This window comes from Anopheles coustani, chromosome 3 (assembly GCF_943734705.1).
Source record: "Anopheles coustani chromosome 3, idAnoCousDA_361_x.2, whole genome shotgun sequence".
Lineage (NCBI taxonomy): Eukaryota > Metazoa > Arthropoda > Insecta > Diptera > Culicidae > Anopheles > Anopheles coustani.
Genome location: NC_071288.1, coordinates 87,202,583 through 87,225,470, shown reverse-complemented (window position 1 = coordinate 87,225,470; position 22,888 = coordinate 87,202,583). Strand labels below are relative to the sequence as shown.

General features: G+C 43.2%; 1 protein-coding gene across 1 annotated transcript in view; it reads left to right on the top strand.

Annotated features, from left to right (window-relative positions):
- LOC131268725 (optomotor-blind protein) overlaps positions 1-22,888 on the top strand; it is a 125,312-nt gene that overhangs the window by 646 nt on the left and 101,778 nt on the right. The window lies entirely within an intron of this gene.

Here is a 22,888-nt window from a genome sequence, read left to right as displayed (position 1 = left end):
GAGTATCCTTAACCGACGGATGTCCGCGCCACGGAAGTTGAGCTCTCTTAAAAACGTGCCAAAGTGAACGTCCATTTTGCCGACGGCTTTTTTGAATTTCGCTCCGTTCCTTCGCTAGGGAAGCGAGGGTTCGTCGTTTGGGGCGCGTTGAAGAAAACGGTCGAAGAATGAACAAAAATGTTACATTCTTCACTTGAAATGTTATTTTGGTGAGGAAATAGAATTATAATAAGTTTTTTATTTATTTTAGTTGTGAAAAAAATATTACCTTCATTTTTAATATACAACTATTGGAAATTTTGCAATTTTTGTTGTGCAGTTTAACCATTTTTGAAAATGGTCTTCTACAAGCTGAGTAAGAAAATGGAAATAAAACAAAAGAGTTTCCATCATTTAGCATGATTAGAACAGTCACTAAACCTTTGTTTCACAATGCGTGCGTTTTTAAACTCTTTGCTGGAAGTTGTCTACACATTAAAACAATTTCTAAACAGACAGTGTTCCAGTTCTGGGCATCTGTTTCATAAAGTGAAATATAAATGGCTTTTTTAAGCAAAAAAAAGCCCAACAGTGTACAGTAGGAGGCGATGTGTTCCTAGAAAAAGATGTAACGTTTTTTAAATTGGAGAGTTAAAGATGTATTTTCTGCCAAATATTTAATCGAACCCATGCAACATGAAACCAAGAGTCGTACGGACAAGGACATTAAACGGAAGCATTAAAATCGTTCTTATTTCAATTCGAATTACAATGCCTGCCATTTCTCTTAAGAGCGTTTAGCTTAACAGAGCTCGGTGTTTTGTGTTGGTGGTCGGACGGAAAATTATAGTCCTGTCCAAATCTGCACACGGATCAGTCACATTGGCTTTTCCTCCTTCTCCATCTCGCTGAGCGCCGAAGTTCAGGCAAACGGTCGAAAGTGCAAATGGTGGATGATTTGGTGCGCGCTACTAATTCGCTAATTGTAGTAAACACAAGCGCCATGTCAGTGTCAGGCTTTTCGTTCGGCCGTCTTTAGCTTACGTCTGAGGGATGTGAACGCGACGACGAAAGGCGACCATTCTAACACTTTAATGCCAACGGCGTTTGAAAGGTTTCATTGTTTTGTTGGTGGTTTGTGTAGTTTTCCTTTTTAAACAATCTTTAAAAATCGTGCTACGGTTCAGTCACTATTCACTCTTCTCAACGCCAGAGGAGCCTTTTCTTGCTCGTAGCCAATGCGCATTGTTGCCACAAGAAACAAAGAAATAACCAGCAGCAAACAACGCCCAGTGAAATATAAACAGTCACAATCCTTCGACTTTGAGTGTAGCTCGGGAGGTTTGAAGATTGTGAAGCTGTTTTATTGTGACTATCGAACGTCCAAGCATAGGCTTCAAACTTGCACCGGAGAGTGTTTGGTGAATAACAAAATAATGCCTTATCAGCCTATCGATCGATGCAGTCGCTGTGTGCGAGAAGAAAGAAGCTTACAGTGCTATACAAATCGTGCTTATAACCGTATTGATTCATCGCATTTTGTTGAGGAAGTTACGAAACATGAGGAAGAGATCTCGAAACTCATAATATGAAAAATAAACATCAAAACAAAACCACTTCTAAAGTGTAAACAACGCAAATCGACACAAAGAAAGCAGTTGTTGAAGTGAAATGAACGCAAAAAGTCCTGTCTAAACGATTATTCAATAAACTGTTGAATGATGGGGAAACCACTAGAGCTTTTAATAAATCCGTACCTAAGAATAGAGCGATGCAAACAAGCAATTGCGCAAACAAACTAGCAGAAAGTTTGGCCAAACTTTTGTTCTCCTTTTGCCTTCCATTGCAAGTGGTAAACGGAACATCCATTAGCCCATTAACACGCAGACACGAGTGGAGTCGTCCATAGTACCGCCTAAAGGTACGAACTTTTGCTTTGAAGTGCAGCAAGGTGAGATTGTTGTTTAATGTTTGCAAAAGCAAAAAGAAAATTCAAAAGTTAGATTTACTTGCTAGGTGCGATTTTGGTAGTCTTCTCTGTTGTTTTAGAGGTTAATACAACTGATGCTCGTTGGATGTCATAGTACATTGTTCTATATTGGGATGAACTTAAAAATCTGTCTCAATCTTTTTAAAGGGGGATTTTAAACTGTTTTTGCTGTTTTTATTTGATTTCGTATTTTGTCAGGGTTGATATATGTTTTAGAGCAATTTATAATTTCCTGCTTACAACAAAACATTGAGTCTACTCTTTTTGGACAAAACGAGTTTTAGACGAAATTTCGACTAAAAAGTAATACAAGTAAATAGTGAATTTAGAAATGTTTGCATTTGGCAAATAAAATATTCATTCACGATAAATAATACTTCAATCGAAAAGTACAAGTTTCTTATTCGTTCGTCAATTATAGCGTTTTTTTTGTGACTAATAAAGCGGATTAACCTAGAACCATCAGCATCCAGTGTCGAATGAGCGGAACCACGATCGTTTTAATATTTATTGTGAGTGGTCAAGGGTCGAAAATTCGTGGCCAAGCGTTTGTGCAATGATTGTGCAACCAGGTGCACTGAGTACAGCGATTCAATTGAACGGCCATCATCCATCTGCTCCACAATGGCGCATTGGTCAATTTGCTTCGCGTCGAGTTTTCAATTTTGCTACATCGATTCGATTTTTTGCATCCGTCAATTTTTTTTTTTGTATATGCTCGTGTGAAAAATGGCGCTGGTATATATTTTTAAACGCTTTGTGTTGTTTTTGGGGGCTTTTGAAAAGTGTTTCTGGTTCGGCATCGCTCATTTTTCCGATTTCTTCCGGCTTCGGCGCTTATTCGGTGCATCGATGTGTAGGTGCGTTTTTCATCCTTTCGAACACGATTTGGTACGGTATAAAATTTAATTATTTTCACACTCCTGCACACACACGAACACCCACCCCCTTCGCCCATCGGCGTTCATCCTATCAATTGCAATCAATAATAAATGGCGAACGCGTATGAGTGTAAACATTATTGTTTCTCATCCGAGGTGCGAGGTTGATTTTGGAGAGCCCCAACGCTGTATTGGTCGCGCTCCACCACCCTATCGCCATCCGTCGCCTCTATCGTGCTGCAAAAGTTGAAATAACAAACACCAGCATGCACACGGACAGATTTATCTACACGAGCCGAGCGGCAATCAGCGTGAAGCGAAAACATTTTTCCTTTTCGAAACATAAAGCAATCGTTTTTATTGCACACCTGACATGCGTGTTGTGTCAGCCGCTTGAGGCCCGGCAGACGAATGTTTTTCGCCTTGCCTCGTTTTGGGACTTAAAATGAAAACAAAAATGGCGAAAAGTGGGACGGAAAAACAAAACCGATGGAAAATCCGAGCGCTGAAGTGAGGCTGCTTTCGGTTCGTAATTTCATTTATGGATGGACACAAACAAAAAAAAATCCTTTAGTATGATTTCCACTTCTTTCTCACTACCAGAAGGGAAAATGATCCACTTGTCAACCTTTCAGCAGCGGTTTTATTTTTATCAATCAATTCGGGGGCGTTGATGATAGCGTGGATTATCGTTCAGTACGTTCTCCTCGTGTATTACGGCTCGGAAAGCTTCAAAAATGTTCGATACTATAAATCCATCTTTCGCCATTCTCCGATGAGGATTTACAGTTTATTATCTCACGATCGGACGCGATAAGCTGCGCGATAAACACAATCGGGGAGAGGAAATTATTAACTCCTTTCGCCAGGCGATAAGTAGATTTGCTTTTGCACAAACGACGCGCGTATTCGGATTCGTAAATTGATCCGTCTTTTATTGGCTTTATGGATTAAAATGACGCTTGGTTTAAGCTTTGCGTCGGGTTGAATTTTGTTTTCCTGTTTTTTATACTGTGGTTTTCGAAATAAGCAAATGTTTTGTACATTTAAAACAGAGTTGGTTCTCTTTTTCCCTGATTGGCCACAGTTAGACGCAAGTTTAAGAAAACGCTATTAAAAATTGGTACTGTGAATCTCAAATTGGTAATAATACAACGTTATGTTGTAAATGGTATTCATTTATTGTGTCCGTTTGTTTTGTCCAACAACGGTTGAGGTAACAAACTTCAAGTGCAATAAAAGCGCCATCGAAATAAATGTTTTCCTAATTTTGTTCAACAACTTACTTTCGCACTGGTTTGCCGTTCCCGTCTTTTCCTTCGAACGGCCTACGGAGGGCCCAAAACAAACCAAACATCCATCCAAATATAATTACAACCAATTTATGCTTTCGGTTAGTACCGCCCGCCCCGCCTGTCTCGCGTCGCACGAGGAAACACCCGCTAGGAGGGCACGGAAAAGACACACGCGTCCATGGCCGTGGCGTGCCTCTGAGGAATTATTCACCGGGGCGCACATTTTTCGCCACTTTTCGAACCCCGCCGTTCCCGTCCGGCTACATCGGCCGTTGGCGCGTCAGCAAGTGGAACACTTTGTTCGTTGGCACCTCGCCAGCGGGTTTTTCGGGCCTCCGGGTCAACAAGTCAGTGAGCGATGCTTCAAATGGTGTAATTGCTTATTGCTTTGTGTTGGCTGAGTAAAACGAAGTCTAATTTACTTCAGCAACAGTCGCAAAACTAGTTGGATGACGGTTGGTCGTTAGAAGACACTCTTAAAAGGAGAGAATAGCATTTGACGATAGAGGGTTTTAAAAGAACAAGTTAACTGATTGATTAAATGAATGATGATCAACGATTGTTGCTTGGATGTCAACGAAAATATATTAAAGTTATAAAAATCTAACAGACTAGAAGAATCTAATAGAAAACTGATGTAAATCCTTTCCATTTCAAAGCATGTAAAGATTTGCAATCCGCTGAATTATGAAGATTCATTTTCCTCAATCTCCTTTCCCTTTTTCCCCAATCTAGATTGATTCAAAAGTTGTTCTACTCAAAGCATTTTCTTTTTTAAACATTTGATTTGAAAAATAAAACACTGAAAATATTGTTTTTACCTAAAATCAGTTCGCTTTAAGTGAATTAGGTAAAATTACATTTGATGTATACCTTTTTCTATAGCATGAAATTAGCATTGGTTCACCAACCATCAAGGATCATTCTTCACTTTCAAAATTTAAATGCAAATTAGGATTATTGCTATTCAAAATAAACAAAACCACAACAAAAATCATGTTCGAGTATCGAGCCGAAGGGAAAAATTCCACCGAACCGACAGGCCATAAAATGTGTCCCCGCTAATTCGCTGTAATGCGAACTAAATAACCATTTTAGCACACCTTGCGTTAAAGACGCGTCTTCCACGAGGATTCATTCCTCGCACGTCAATGTTGTACCACAAAATGCTGGGGAAAAGAAAAAAATCGGTTGAGGTTGAGTTTTTGGCTGGGCGTGCCACTGTGCAAACCATGGCCCGGACGTCATAAAGTCGCAACTGGAGCCACTTGAAGGCGTCGTCGTCGGTGGACAATGAGCCATTAGAAGCGTTATTAGAAATATATTAAAAAGTTAAAACGCCGAGGAAGGAAAAACAAAGACTTGTGAGGCAACCGTCGGACGCGTCCGATGGGCAGATGAATTATGAATATTGCATTATATCGTGCTAACCCTTGAATGTAAACTATGGTGAATGGAAAAATATGCCTTAGTTGTTGATTGAATAAAACATAGTAAAGAATATGAGGAAGTGGTCCTCCACAGTTCGTGTCACATAGGAACTATTCTATACATTCTCACCAACAGCCTTCCACCGAAGGGTTAACTCACTCACGGAATTCACCGAAACACGGACCAGCGGTTTTTTTCAATCACGCCGAGCTGGAATGTGACCGAAAGCGAGAGGAATGAACACGTTTCATTAAATATTCCACAAGCTGAAGTACATTCCGTGGACTTTGGAGGAGGCCTTCTTCTTCCACTTCTCACTGGCGCGTGTGTGTGTGATCACCTCCCACCCGGGTGCGACTCTTCACGGCCGGCAAAGGTGTAGACAAAGTGCCCATTTGTCTCCGCGGAGCGTTAAGAGGGCTGCTGCCGGATCCGGATCTGGATGTCTTGTGCTTGGTTTGGTCGCGGGGGATAAAATTGTCACGTTCACGGTCGGGGCCGGCCTTTCCCAGTGCTCGAAAAAATGGTGCTCGAAAGGATGAGAATGGCTCACATTGACATAGTTTTTGCGTGTGTGTGTGTGTTTACGAGTGTTCTTTCGCTGAGTGCATCGTATTCTGATAGAGAAAGAAACAACAGGGTGGAAAGGGAACACGAAGAAGGTGATGTAATGGTTTAGCGACACGTTGAAAGAAGGATTCTTCCTTATATCGTTGCACAATTAGGGAACAAAAGCGTAACTTTCTTGCCCTAAGAATGCTGTTCGAGGGACAAGAAAAAAAAATGTCAAAATTAAGCTTTCATAAGCGGAAAAATATAACTTGATGTACAAATTAAAACATTGCATCTAATTAAATTTTATGGTGAAACAACAATATCCAAACATTTTACATAAGGACAAAATCAGCAGTGTTTTTACACTCAAGCAGGAAGCTGCTTTAATGTCTCCTAAAAGGATGATGCTTGATGGGTTTATTCGTTTCGTCGTCGACAACGTGGAAAATTAACTTTCTTTCTTCACCTTCCCACCCGAAGGAAACGTCGATCGAGGTGCAAGCGCGACTGATGTTGTCCTTGACGTGTTTGCCGGGGGCTTACCGATTCTGCTTAGTTGTTCAATTTCGCTTTGCTTTGATTTCGGCATCCATCGTCTTCGGGTGGGAGTCCTCCCTTTCGCGTGTCCTTTTTATTCCCGAACGAACGGTGGGAATCCTTAATGGATTTCGAAGACTTGGACGGCGGGGTGGGAGGGGTGATAAGCTCATTTTCATACTGCACACCCGTGGCGTGTATGTGGTGCACTTTGAAGTGTTTCCTCTGCGGAAAGGGCGATGGAAAGCGGGTGCCGCGCGAACGCACACGGAGCTAATCGGGCGGGAAAATCAGCAGCTTCAGCCGCATGTCGGTTGTCGAACCGGCTGAAGCGGGAGGGAGGAGTGGGAGGGGGTGTTGAGGCCAAACTCCCGCTGGGTAGGAATGCCAATTTCAAAGCGCGCCCGGGAATGGTGTTGGTGTTGTGTGCACCGTTTGGTGACGGAATTTGCCGTTGCTTGCTTCCGGTAGCGAAGCGAACTAAATTGTGCATTAGCATTGGGAGCTGTGTGTGTGTGTTTGAGTGGGTGACTGGTGCGCTTTCGGGCATGCAAATGGTGGGTGAAAATTGATTATAAATTCATAAAATAATTTGTTGATCCTATCGATCAGGAGCAAGGAGCAGTTTGCCGTTTTCCACGAGCACGAGGCCTTCGCGTATCCACTTAGCACGAACCATTGCCCCTGGCTTGCGTGTGTTTGGTGTGGTGACGTGTGTGTGGTGTGGCGCCTACCTACACCATCGTACGTTGGAAAATGCATAACGGCCGCTTTTTGCAACCGGTTAATGGAGCGACCGCTTATGGGATGCGAACACGGAAAAGTGCACACCGTAGCGAAAGTGTTATCGATTCGTCCCCGGGACCCCTCGGTGGGAGAATTTTCCACCATTTGTGGGTGTATTGATCCCGTTCGAAATAAATAAAAATTGACCGATTTAATTTTTTACAATAAAAACAAAAATGAAAGCAACTTTTAAATCATCGCTCGAATGATGTTGGTGTGGAAAGGGATGCGTTTTTCCGCGGTTCCGAGCTATCAGCGTGATTTTTCCCATTGTCACAACTTCCTACCGCACCTCCGCACCGTGCATCATGCCCTTCGTTTGTGTGTGTGTTCCTTTCCGCACGGAAAACAACGCTCAAATTTGTCCTCGTTTATCCCCGACCTGGTGTTCGCTAGATCGCGAATATCCTTCCCCTGTGAGTGTGTGTTATTTTTTTGTATGTGTGTATGTGTGTGGTAGAGTCAGTTACCATGCATGCAAGAACGTGAAAACGAAGAGAAAAACTGCACACAACACAAATCGGGAGGAAAAAAGAAAATATCGAGTGGAGCAACTCGAAATATCCTTGTGCAGTGTGCAGTTTTCCATGCACTTTTCCACCAATGCACGGATGCACCGAAGGCTCCTCGCACGGGGGGATGTTTTTGGAGAAGAAGGTGGGGTAGAGACGAGGTAGGCTTATGTGTTTCTTCCTCCCACGTTTGAGCACGTGTCCTTTGCGAAAGGATGCACATTCATACCAACACATCCAACGTTGGAAAAAAAATTACTATTTTATGTGCAACTTTTCTTTGTCGATGGGGTGCGGGTGGTGGTAGATTTGTACCAACGTTCCGTTGTAAATAAAAATCGTAAGCGGAATCGGGTCAAAAGACAACCGTCAAAAAAATGTTGCTCTTTCGTATCACCGACGAAGTAAATTTTACCGTCACCGTCAATGAAAAGCTTCCTTGATTTTTCCCTGCCACCCTTAACTTGGGAAGAGTGAGAAAAACGATGCCCAATGAATGAAATTCGCACAAGGCCGCCTTCATACTTCCACACAACCAAGGTACAAGGCGGCAAAAACAAGGTGCACTTAGGCTTGGCACACGTCGCCACGCCACGCCATCCCCCCCCCCCCCACGTGCTGCTTTACTTTCTTTTAGCTGTCACCCCTTGTTAATTAAAAACGGCGCCAGGCGGGGAAGGCGCAGAAGTGGAGTGTGAAAATTTGCCTGACCATAAAACAGTTTTTAACACCCTCGCATAATGATTAGCACTCTATTTGGGCACATTCTTGTATGTTTCTCGCCACACCCACCCCCACCCAGCCCACTGTTTTGGTAGGAAAATTGGTCGGCACATGCACATCGTATTGTGCTTACGGTGCAGTCTTGCTTCAGTTGTCGAACGCCAAATACCTTTGTGTGTTTGCTTGCGTGCATCGCATTGCTACTTGACGAGTTGAACATTGCACCAACACACAGCCAAGTGTGCAGGTTTTGTTATGTTGTGCATTTTTTTTTATCCATCCTCAGCTCCAATTGTTTCACCGGAACCGTGGAAGATGCTTTTCCGATAGGCAAAGTGCGCCACAGCAGCGCGTACAACAAGTGCCTTTTTCCCTTTCGCCGCTCGGGGCCGCTTTTGGGTCGAACTGTGCGGGGGATATTTTTGTTAACAGCATGTTGTCACGAAAAATGCACACATAAAACTCGCAGGTGTAGTTTTGCTTACAAAACAGATGTTACTGAATCCAAAAGAAAAAAAACAAAAAATAAAAGTATATAAACCATAAATAAATTTTTACAAATAAAAAAAGAGAATAACATGAAAAAGCTTAAAACTTAGAACAAACAGAACAGAACAAATTACTCAGATTAGGGAACATGTTTAACTTGAAAGATAAAACAGAGAATTCACGTGAAATATATACAAAATAGATAGAGAATTTGTAAAACTGACTTACTAATTAATCTTTCGGACCAAGGGTATCAAGTGACAAAGTTTAGTATGAGTGAAAGTGAATATAAAATATGATTGACAATAAGTTAAAATTCCCTTATTCACAACATTCATGCCGCACTCGATATTAAATTGTAAATTCACGTACATTTCTTTTACACTTTTTTTTTTTATATTTAATGACTTTTAGAAACAATCCCGCGTTTTTGTTCATCAAATGCAGGTGACTCCTAGTAGCTAACAATAAAACTGCACTGTTCGAGTCGGAAATGTGACATTCACACACAAAACCGGGCGTGCAGCAGGCCCGGGGTGTGAAAAACCGAAATCGTTACAGGCACTTGCGTGGATTTGCGTCGCGTAATTGCACTTCGCATGCAAAGGGGGGCCCCCTCGAGCGGACGGAGGGATGGGGACGAGCGGACTCGCGGCGTGCAGTAGCACCGTTGAGGCTCTAGAATTTCCAACCCTCCACCACCCAGCGTGGTGTGGCCACGGGACGGGAAGGAAATGCAGCGGTTGAGCATGGACAGAACACAAAACCAAACAAAAAAAAAAAAAAGAACAAGAACAGAGAGATTACAACCGACACAGACACCTTCACGCACGCTCTGGTTACCCGGGGTTTAGCCCGGACCACCGAGCCCGCATGCAAGTGTCGTATGACGCACCCTTTTGCCCGAAAACTCGTCGCTCGGCAGGAAAAGAGGCTTGCGTTTTCCATTTCTTTTGTGCACGGCGTCGAGCAGTGAGTGTTTGCTGCTTTTCGTACTATTTCCATTTGATTTTCGAAAGAATCATTAGAACAGCATCAACTATGAGTTGGGAATAGTTCATCACGAATAGAAAATCTCCTAAAACCTTTTTTAAATAGGTTAACTAGCTAATTTAACATAGTGCTAGAGTAGTCAGCACATATTATATGAAAATTTGCCCACATAAAATTTAACGAGAACCGGGGACAACGAAACCCTACTGTTCGTTTAAAGCAAAGAACAGAAAAGGGTAAACGGTGAACCGCACCGGCGGGGGGTACTTTCGTTTTCTGCCCGTACCCGGTTACGTCGTGGCGGCAAGTTAAAAGGCGAAAACATGAAGAACCACCCCCCAGTGCCGTGGGGGAAGACGGTGCGAGCGGGCATAGGTTCGGCGAAACTTGGACGAGTGTGGAACCACCTACGTACATAAATACTTGCAGGCCTAGCATGGCTAGGAATACGCTTCGGAAGTTGCGCCTAGAGCCGGAAATGGCTTGAATCGTGTAAGGGAAGCGCGCCCAAAGAAGGACCGCCACTCCGGAGTGGTGATAATGCAAATGGTGGAACCACTTCCTGAACTTGCTGGACTTATGTCTCCGTGAGTTTGGTGATCAAGCTAGATTTTCTCGCTACAGATGACGCTGCTTTTACGGATGGTGTGTATGTTCCATCGGAAGAAACTATTAAGAATTATAGACACCAAAGGAAAAACAATAAACAACTGTACGAAGTAAACCTGAAGGCATCTCCATTCGAACGAACAATCGTACAGTACGCAGCCAGTAATGGCATTGTACGCAGCCATTATTGGTGACCATCGCATGTAAGGTAATGTGAGGCAATATGCTCCTTTTGTGCGGAAAACTTTTGTTTCTCGCAGTCTCTTCAAGAAAAATAATCCCCCATCCATTTTTATGCTAGAAAAAATAATAAAACGACACTAAAACTGTCAGTTTAATATTAAAAAGCAGATTTTAAGAGCAGGCTCCAACGCCCATAATTTAAGATTGAGGGGGAAAATGGCCCTAGTAGTGGGCAGAACTTCAAATAATTATTTTATTGAAGTTGTTTATTGCGATCTGATATTTTTAAAGCGTTTATAATTTTAACACCTCATAGACTATGTAAAGAAATCTATTTAAATCTGGTTTCAACTTTCAACAAATAAAAAAATAACATTGGATGTATTAAACACGCCAATCGATATATTTTATTACTTCGCTTGGTTAAAATGTGTTAATTCAGTTACAAAGTGCCGGTACATTTTACTTCACACGAGGCATCTTGCCTCACTATCCCGTACCGGCCGGCGGGAAAAATTAAGCAGCTGGTCGAGTAAAAAGGGCACATGGCAAGGGGAATCGCGTTTGTACGATTTAAGCCTACATAGTACAGAACCTGGCCGACTAGCTTCACCTGCCAGTTCATTTGCCGGGAGGACGAGTTCAATACAATTGGAGTTTAATATTTTCCATACGAGAATCATTGCACGTCGTCGGCATTGCTCCAGTAAACCCGTACAAACATACCCCAAAAAAACAAAAAAACGCACGACGTCTTTCGCATGGCTTGCAAAATCTTTCACCAGAGGAGCAGCAACAACAAAAGGGAACTCAAACGACGAGACCAAGATCTAAGGACATCCGATGTCTCGCGGAGGGCAAGATTGACAACTCTCGTAGCGGCTTGTCGTTTGAGTCTGTGTCGGATTTTCTGCCAGTGGGTTTTTTTTGTTGCTGTGGCACAAGGCTTGTGGTTTGTGTGTGTTCCCTCTGGCCCCTGCAAGGACTCCCAGCGAGAGGACGCCAGGAGTCTCTACAGTCTACGCCCGGGTACCCCGATGGAAAGGTTCGTGCAGTGGTGGAGAAAAGCAAAAGGAAAACGCCGCCGTTCGGATTCGTGCAGGATCTGCAGTTCACTTAACTTGGCGGCAAAAGGGTCCCACTAATAAGCATATCATTTTTCATATTAGCTTCCTTTCATGCCGATGTTCCCCCTCTACGAAGTGGTGGAGTGTTGTATTTTAGCATTTGGATTTTTAAAATTTTTCCTTCTTCGTCCTCGGCCGGATGAGGGGAACACAGGATCGCTGGATCGTAGGATAAGGAGGAAAAGAAGAAGAGAGAGAGAGTGAGAGTCTCTGCGTGTGCTTTTGTGTTTTTCACGGTCTGAGGTCTTCGGGTTGTTGTTCCGTTTTTTTTTTTTTTGATCGGCACTGTGCCACTCTATTGCGCGTTCGATCAGACGCCTTCCGCCAGCGGAGTCTACCTTTCGATACCTCATTCACGGAGGTCATCGATTGTACCGGTGTATGTGTGTGTAAGTACGAGATAATTACACATCCCTTCTGACGGGAAGGCGTCAGATGATGCGGTTACATTGTTGTTCAACATACAGTTCCCTTCTGGCTGTCCAGAACCGCAACCAACCACCGGACACAACAACTTCCCGTTCCAGAGCTGCAAACAAACAGCTGTCACAAAAAAAAACTTTCAACAAGTTAAAATGTGCTCATAAAAACAACTACTCTCACAATAATTAAAATAGACTTTTCCCTTTTCAACCTAACCTTACGCGTTCTTGCCGGTGAAGGTTTACATCTTACTTTACGGTAGTAATTTCTTCGCACACATCATGCACTGTCAGGAAGGTGTTTTCCGAACACGTTCGTTGCCAGTTTATTGCTGTTGTTTTGTGTTTTTTTTTAGTTTACAAATTCCCGACCGACGCCACTTTTTGCAACAACTCCGCAATGTTTTGTTCTTTGTTCTTCCAAGGTCTTGATAAATTGTAACAGATTATTTTACGCTCGGAGACGCCACTCTGTGCTGAGTATGTGTGTGTGGTTCGTTCACTTCTAAAATGGTCCAAGAGTCGAGATGTCGTGAGAAAGTTGCTGTTTTTTTTTCGTCTGTCATGTTTTCTTTTGAGATGATAATATCTATCATGCCACCCAATGGGGTTATTATTGCTTAACCAAGAGTTTGCGCTAGCTTCTTTGGGATTTTCATCCAAGCCGTTTACCAAACGCATACAAAAGTGAACTGCTCGAAGCAGATTGGTTTGATTATGTTTGATTATGTTCAATTTAAAGCAATGAAGGTACTGATTCAAAGAATTAGAAATCATCATTAAAATTGAAAAAATATTTTTATTCTTTTTATATCTTATTCTACCAGCTAATAGAACAGTTTTATAGACGATCGAAAAAATGTCAAAGTAATGCTTGTTGAAACAAAATCCTCTAAGCACCCACAAAGGTGACTAAGCAGGAGAAAAGTTTGTAAAATAAACACGAAAATAAAACCAACAAAACTCAATCGTTCGCATTCGGTTGCGGAAAAAAACCTCGAACAGCACAAACAGAGCAAACAAAATTTATTGGCACAATCTCATTCCATCTTATTAGCACCACCAAATTGGCATGTTAGGCCTGTCAAGCAGAGGGAAGAAAGATCATTCGAAGAAAAAGGGGTGGAAAATACATACTCAAAAAAAAAACAACCCACAAAATATTTCATTGAAACGATCATCGAGCCCCAAAAACGAGCCCCGAACTAGAGGTATGCTAGAATCGGTGGGTTTCGCGTTTGTGTAACAAAAGTCTTTCGGAAGCAAAAAAAAAGGAAAAAAAGAATGAACCAACGCAGTGTATGCTCATCGATTTGTGATGATTTAGAGGTAGTAAGAACTGAAAACAAAAAAAAACACAGATGGTTATGGGGTTTGTAGCCGGAGGCACTTTCTGGTCAACCTAACACCGATCATGAAGGCTACACGACGGTTCGATCTTCCCGGCGGTGGGATGCGATCCTTGACAGATCCCACAAAAGGGGTGGCAGGGAAAGGTAAAGAAAGAGAGAGAAAAAAAAAACGGTGGTTAGGGTGACCCACGGGAAACAGCTCGGGAGGGCGCCTCGAATGATTTAAGGAACGAGGAAACAAAACAGAAACAAAAAACCAGGAGAACGAATACGGCCAAGGAACGAGAAACGAAGAGCAAACGAGCGAACGCAAAACCCTTCATTATCGTTATTAATATTGGGTGCCTGACTGTTGAGATCATAATTACACGTTTCATGGTGTTTTGTTTATATTTCAAAAATATATCTTCCACCAAGCAGCGCCACCAGCGCTGTTATTACTCCTGGACCCAATTTGGCCTCTCTTTTCCCGGCGTGCCTCCGATAGGGAGCTGCTGCTTCGGGGTCTCGTTTTCGCTAGTTATCACCTTGGAGCGCTCGTTGGGATACCCCACTGGCAGCTCCACGGTTGGGTATGCTTTCTGTGAGGTTCCAATTTTTCACTCCCCGTCGAAGTTTTGCGGAAAAAGACAACATTCTTTTTGCGCTCATTTTATTTGTTCTATCTTGAGAAATATTCGTGAGCGTAAAGTCTTTGATTTGGAATTTTGGGTTTCGTTTTTAAGCAGAAAATGATGATGACTCAGTATTGACTTCCTTTGAGTCACTAGTAGTAGAAATATCGCAAATTTTTAATTTGATACAATCATCTTGAACCCTCAGACTTGTGGAATTTGTATTCAGTTTTCTTTTACGTAAGCTGTTTCATTTTTCCCTGTCCCTTCACCTAAAACTACTCTATTGTTATTGCTTAGTAAATGTCTTTTCAAATGTTTAAAAAATTGTTTTTTTCAAAATAGGTAATAATAAGGCTATTGGATTCTTATTTTTGGAGTTTGAGTTTATAAATTGAAAAGCAATGCTATCAATTTCAGTTACTTATTTGCAATTCGACCTCTTGGATGATATTTGCAACATTGGAGAAACTTGCAACATTTAGCCAATTCCGTTGTATGTTTTAAACGTTTTATTTTCAGTTGTACTTTAAGTTGTACAATTAATTTATTAGTTAAAGTTCCAAATTAGAGCAAGTTTAAACTGACATCAGAAGATGGCAGATGTCGCGATTTATAGAAGCCTTCTAGAGTAAAACTTATCACTTAGTACTCGGTATAGTTTATTTAAACATAAAACTATTTATAGCTAACAATTGGTATAATCTATGGCAAAGTTTGTTGACGGACGAAAGTGTAGACTTGGTATCAATCGATTTTTTAATGATCTGAACATCAAATTATTTTTCAAATGTTTGGTAAGGGTTTCTGAACCACATTGGCTACTTTATATTTGTTTGAAAAAGAGAGCTATTGATAAGATTGGCTTTTAAGACGTTCCCTACCTTGATTACAACGAACAATATTCTTCCGGACCTTTGATCAACCCATCTTGTCTATCTGAATTTTCTACGACTCAAGTTACAGAAGAGTTTGAGGGCGTAACAGTTAATCTTCCAACAATATGAGAGAAAATCCTGGTGAAAAATCCTTGTTCCCAAGGTCCCTTCGCGTTCTCCTTATCGCACCCGTCTGTGCATCTCTCCCATTCCGATGGCTTTATCTTGCGTTGCAATTCCCAGCGGGCGCAATTAAGAGATTAAACTCATCTTCGGGAAAAACTTACCACCGACTATTTCGGTCGGTGTTTATCAGTTCGGCGTAATTACCGATATCGACGAGTGGATCGGTCAGCGGTACCGCATTCACATTCCCGGGCCCGGGGCTCTTAATGATTATTGCTCCCAGGAGGGGAATAAAACGGAAAACGACTCTCGCGGGTGGGGGGAAAAAGCGAGAGAAAACTGATGCACAGCCGATGCAGTTTGACGTGGCTTCAAAAAAGATATTACAAGTTCATTTGCAAGGCCTACTCTGGTTCGCCGATTTCTGGCAATTGCATCCGGGAGGGTGTTTATGTGCGGCCAAGAAGCAATACAGTGAATAGAAGGTGGACTTGCGGGGGATGTTGGGGTGAGGAAGTGTTCTGTGGAGGTACAAAGAAGGATGGAACGGGGATGGAGTTAAATAGAAACGCAAAGAAACGGCTCGCATACGAGAGGACCTGTGTATGTGTTCGGAGGCCGGAGGTTTCGCCATAAATGGACCGAGCCTGGCCATTCAAAGACGCATGGCCCTCGAGCCATCCGGGGCCATCCCTTCCAGGGACAGATCAGGTGCCAAGCTCGCCCGTCAACGCCGAGGGCCTGAGTTCATTTTGGATTCAATCGCTGCCTTTGGGCATTTCGCTGGCAAAACGGCCCGTCGCCCGGTTCCATATCGTGGCGACGATGACGATGACGGCGATGATGTTGGCCATCATAACGCAGCGCTGCATTTTATGTCACCGGCCAATGTTGACACGCTTGCCAATTACATACCATTCTGCCCGTTTTCCTTTTGTTGTTTATTTTCCTCCCCCCATTCGGTCGCTTGGGGTTTTTCAACAAGGCGAATGGTTATTTATGTTATAATTTTCCCTTTCCCTACCCCGTTCGGTGTCACTTTGCTCTTTGGACACTTCTTTTATGCGCTTCCGCTTGTCGTGTCTTTCTTCCACCTTCTGACCCTCCCCACGCGACAAGCAGCATCGCGTCAAATCAGCACGTTCGTGCACCTCGCGCCCGAGACCCGGCGTATGTAATTTTACAATTTATCAACACTTTATTAAGCCCCCATCACCGTGGTCATTGCCGGGCCGGTGTTTACGGTGTCGCTGGGTTTGGTGGGCATAGTAGGAGCATAAATAAATTATCAGGCCCGCCAGCGCAAACGCCAGGGAGATTATATGCACCTTGACCAGCGTTAACTTTCGTTCGAAGTTGGCCACTCTCTTTGCAAATTCCTATGCAAACGGCTTTTTCCTTGCCGCTAAGGGGCTAGGAATTACAAAATAAACCCCCTCCCAGGGGTTCCCAACCCTCCTCCGTCCTTTACTTCTTCTCGAACGCACGCATAGTTCCTACGGGGTGTTCTGCTGACAGAACAAACGTCGAGATGATCAGCTTTCGAGTCGATTGCGTGCGGACGGCTGATGAGGTGTTGAGCCGTTAACTTGGTTTGAGGTTGGGTTTGGATGTTGCCACCACCATCGCCAGCTGCACACAGCACGGAATTAAAGCGATACACCGTATGTCGACTCGCTACGGAAAAGGAAGTAACACGAAGATGCCACGCAGAGGGAAGGAGGACTAACAAAAAAAACGCAACGAGGAGGGAAAATTGATAGCAGGAGATTGATTGAAATGGGTAACAGACGTTTGCCGGTGGATGAATGTGGCTTGGCGAGTTTGATTTGCCTCTATAGTTGGTTCTTTATAGCTCATTAGGTATGTGATTAATTATGTGAAACACTGCAATCGGGTTGCGAATCGGAAAGGTAAATAAAAGTGCAACATTGTGGAACATTTTTATCTCTATTTGCTCCGGGACGGGCTCAAATAGATCAGGTTTTTTTTTTAAATTTTAAAGGTCCAAAGCTTTAAAGAGATGTTAATTTCGAACCAGGTTGATGGTAATTTCGTCATAATTGAGCAATTAATTTTACTGTCATCGATCGAACCGTAGCTTCCCGGGAACGGATTGGTAATTATGGCCGTACTTTATCCTGCTCAAACACAATTTATTACGAACCGAACAAGAGCGTATAAGAGGTTGTGAATAAAAGAGCAGCTCTTGGAGGTGCTTTTGGTGATTGGGAAAAATTTTCGGGCAGTTTGTCCGAGGAAAGGATTTGAAGATCGATACGCTGATATGCGCTTATGATGGACATTTTTCACCTGCTCGTGCGCTTCGCTCGAAAGGCTGACCATTTGTGCAAATGCATTCGATTTGCGGCGCATGTTGCAATCAAAAAATGCAAAAAATGCGCTGGCCCCGGCGTGCGATAGCGATCGCGGACGCGCTTTGCATGTTTAAGAACGTCGCCTTACGCGATCGCGTCCCCCGGACGACAATTAAAGTTTTTCGGATAAATATTAATGAGCCGAACGTGAAAGATTATGTTTTAGGGTTTTCGTTTTTTGTTTTCTGGGTTCTGGGATGTTTTGAAAGGAAGAAGCGACACACACACGCACACGAAAGAGCGATCGTGCGCGGACAGCGGAAACTAATTAACTGTCGCTCGCTGCGACCCGATCCCGAAGTGGGGCAAAGAAAATTGAAAATAAAAATGAAATAAATAAAACATAGTGAAGAGAAAAGAACCTTGCGCCTTTGGCTCCCTGCACAAGGGTGGCAGACGGTTGGACGAAAATTTTTTAATTATAATTGATCAAATTTCCCCAACGGCGACGATCGACACACGACATGATAATGAGTGCACTTGGAAAACGAAAGCGAAAATGTGAAATAAAATTATAACGCCGCCGAGGGAATGGTGCGCCAATAAAAAAACAAAAAAAAAACGGGAAGTGAGCTGGAAAAAAGGGATGTTTGGTCACGAGATCGTTAAAAGCGACCGCCCGGACCATGGCCAACCCACCTGCCGCACGGACCCGAACCCCGGTGGAATGTGAAAGGACCGGTCGGATGTGAGCGCTCAACGATACTTTTCTTGGCAACAATATTTAACGTAAATTAGATTGAAACAATGATCGATTTAGTTCCAAATCCAACTTAATCCTTGTAAACAAACCGAGAACATCACTTTATCGTGTGCTTCTTTCCGGTCCCGCACCTCTTTCGGATGATCGAGATGCTTTTAACAAATTGTGATAAATTGCAGCTACATAAATTATTAATTCCGTATCTTCCAAACGAAGGCAAGTGGAAAAAGTGGGGGAATAATTTTTAAATTAGGTCAGCGAGCGAAGGTTTCAATGTACGCAAATGTTTCCATTTTCTTTTTCTTCGCTCCCTCATCGAATGATGGTAATGACGCCGATCATTATGATGATGATGAGCTCGACCGATGGGGGAATGATAAATTGGGAATCAAACCTTTTTGCACGTACTTCGCGTATGCGCGCTCCGGTTTGGTTTGGTTTGGTTCATCTTTTCTTTGCCACAATTTCGCTCTCCGGATCGGAAGCAGAAAGCGCGATCGAGGACGTTGGAAACTGGTTCCGTTCCGAAACAGGAAAGCGACCTCGAAGCGGAAGCAAACCAGTCCGTTTGATGAAGGCGAAAGAAAAAAACACACTCACAAACCCCGAAGAGAGTAGAAATGAAAAAGAACGGATGAAACACAACCTCACGGACACACAAAGCTATCAACGATAATTTATAAAACTCAAATTATGTTATTTGTTTATGAAATTATTCAAAAACTTGCCGAATCGGAGCGGTGGTAAAACCATGCGGAGGCATGAAGGGGCAGGGCATGAGGACTCCCAGGATGTGTAGCATATTTTTATTGCTTTTTTGTGGTTGTTTTTCCAAGTCCTTCCGATGACGACCCCCTTGGAGGAATCCTTGCACCTGTCGTCTTGGCCTTTACGTTGTCAGCATGCTATACTACTTCTTTCTTTTCCTTCCGTTTCCTCCTTTGCTCCCTTTCATGTTATATCGTTCGGGTTTCTTTTTTTCCATCCGACTAGACCTCGCTTCTTTATGCGTTTGCTGTCAGCTTGTTATCTTGTGTTTTATTTCTTCACCCAATGTTTCATTGCTTCCCGTTTTGCTCGGGGCGCCCCATCTCGTTCGACGTTTCCCGTTTCTTGCGGTGCCGTTTAGCTACTCGTTTATTACATTTTGACTACATTTCGGTGGCGTCTATGGGGTACGGCTGCATCTTCTTGCATAGGACCTTCGAGCCCGACGTGTTTGAGCCAGCTGATGTTGCGGTCTGTGACGCGGAGTGAAGGTTCTTACCATTACTTCGTTACCAGTGGATCGTGATAAAAATTCAAAATTATTCTACAAGCCGAAAAGTTTGCGGCGATTGATTGAAACATTTGCATTTTGATCGTTAATTGATTGGAAAAAATTGGAACTTGGGCAATGACATACAAGAACTTTGTCAACAGGTAAACTGTCTCCTTTTTTTAAGGAAAACATAACGCTTCACTGTTTTTACAGCTCAATTTATCCATCATGTCGTGTCGGTACAAATTAACTAGAGCACCAAGCGGACACTCGGGTGGATAATCAAGTGCGCTGGGAATAAATAAAACTATGTGCAAATGCGCCCGTCCGGCCCAATCGGACTGATTTAAACACCGACCGGCACCGGTCGTGACAATCCAATTTAAATGGTAACGCGGCCACCGATTGCGCCTCAATTAATCCCACACCACTCCCGTGCGTGGTGAAGTGTTGTGGGAAACGCAACATTCCGGCCATAAATCATGAGTGTCGTTTTTAATTTATATCGCAATTGCAATATAATTACGAACCGCTGCCGAGCGTAATCACAATCTTGTCTTCGAACGCAACGGTTTCGATCGGTTGCGAACTTCCTTAGCTACTCTTCGTTGCTTCTTAGAGGTAAATCGAAGTGTTGAAAACTGATTTTGAAATCCACTCTTAATACTAGATCTGAGTCGAAATAGTTTGACATTTCTATCACGAGTTTAGATGGAAAGTTAGAAAAAGGTATTCGTAATAAGAAATGTGACAATTCAATTCAGTTTTATACTTTTTAAAATGTGTCACAACCAAATTTAAAAGGCATATGCTTCTGTAAATACTGTAGGTGCATTCTAAGAAGCAACACAATTTTTCAACTGATATAAAATCATGCTGGTGTTTTCATACAATTTTTATTGTTTTTATTAGCATCATTCCGCCCTTAACAAAATACTGCTATACGTTCGTTATTCCTTTACCTTCCCAACCCCATCGACCGAGATCGACAGATTCCACAACCGCAAGCGATACAGACGGTTGACGCCAAATAATTAGTGCACCGGACGAACAGCAATACCATAAATCTTTCGTCCCCGCGTGCTTTTGCATGTGAGCAAATTATACTCCTCATCCTTTCTCCACTTCGCTTTTCCACTGGGATTTCCCATCTTCTGGCCTTCGTTCGGACCAGAAGAAGTCAGGGTTCTGAGCGTACGCGGGATGAAAACTTCTCCACTTGACAAACTTCCCTGCCCAACTTCTCGGACTCTGGAGGCGACCGACTCGCAGACGGACGCGCAGGATGTTCTTCTTGGTTGCTTCAATCTCTCCTCCTAATTTGGTTAAACAGTGTAGTGCCCTGTTGTTCTCCCCACGTTGTGCGTTTGCGAATGGCGCTACCCATCACATGTCTTATTAAATCACACGGTTAGGATGACCGGTTGCGTGAGACAACAGTCTGGCCTCGGGGCGAAAACCCGCGATTTCAGAAAACAATCAGTAAATCAATCAATTTCAGGCAGGTCTTACGTATCGATCGCGAACGCGGTGGTGACGATCGGTAATGTATGGCAGGGAAAATAGGGAGGACTCGTCGTAAATTATGAATTAATTTCTGTGCCCTATCAAGAACTTGGTGTATGTGTGTGTCGGTTGGAATGCGTGTGTTTGGGATGCTGTGACTGTTTTTTTGTGCCTTCTGGAAGAAGCAGCTGGAGGCGTTTGGGATGGAATGAACGAATTAAGGCCATAAATGATAAGTTGATACCAAAGGACCCAGTGCTCAATTTTATTGAAATGAGGTACATCACGAAGTTTTTTTTTCGAGTAATGTACGAGGAAACTTATAGCTTCAGGGAAGGACTTATTTTTTAAACGAAATTCAGTGGTTCTACTCCATAAATTTCAAGATAATGGAGAAAAATGTCGCAAAGTCCTACATAGGACAACGAAATCAGGTCAATTCGACACGATACCTCCTATGCTATACAATTATAGTCCGTTGGACTAAACAAACAGACGACAAAATTAACACCAACTAATGATGGGGTTTGCACGATAAAATCAGGATCGTTATTTTCTACAACGGGTCGTGCTTTTCCTCTCTTGTGGCATGCCAAATTGCTGCTGCTGCTGCCCCGGAGGTTCCAGAGCTGCCCACCGAATGTCGTGGAACGTTCGCATCGATCAACCGATTATGATGCACCGCGAATGCTAATAAAGTGAGTCGGAATTAATACACTCGATACGTTGATGAGTTTCGAATACAAAACATTAAAAACTTTCAACAGTTACACAAAAATGTGTTGAAAACAAGCAAAAAGTAGAAAAACTGGGAAAACATGAACAAACCAACAGTAACACAAAAAGTTTGACTATCAAAACATTGCGAATCGAGTTTATAAGAATTATGGAAGAGCGTGCAGAAAAAGGGAATAAAAAAGCGAAACAAACGCTACCAGACATGGTGAGCATGAATATTCATAACCTATAATAACTATATCAGCATTACTGCCAATAACAATAACCCAAACAAGCTGAACCTCTAGCAGCAAGGAAAGGGAAAAACAAGTTAAAAAAAACTAAATCGCAGGATTCAGACTCGAGCGAATGGGCAGAGGCAAAGCGTATCGAGCAAAGCAAATAAGCAAACGATGGCCATCGATGGTGGTTCATCATCACTCCTCGGGATGGGCGAGGAAACGCGCACACACACACACTCTGGCCCGGCTCTTCCTGGGCGTGGACGCTTGTCCAGTGGGCCTGGGTGCAGTTGCAAACAGAGCCCGAGGGCTGCAATGCGCCATCGTCCGTCGTCAATTCTCACCTCCGGAGCGCGGCGGAGCGACGGCTGCCGGCTGCCAGGACGCGATGCTCCGATGGCGCAGCCTGTATCACGAATTATGATTCGGTGGTCTGGTGGAGCCCAGCGAAACCATGGGACCAGTTAATCATGGTGAAGCGAGACGCCCCACCGCAAACCGGAAGATTGCCGGGCTGGGCGGGGTCGCTGACAAGGGGGCGTAGTGGCGCGTTAATCACATGCCCAATTCGGAAAGAATTTAGCAAGGAGGGAGGGAGG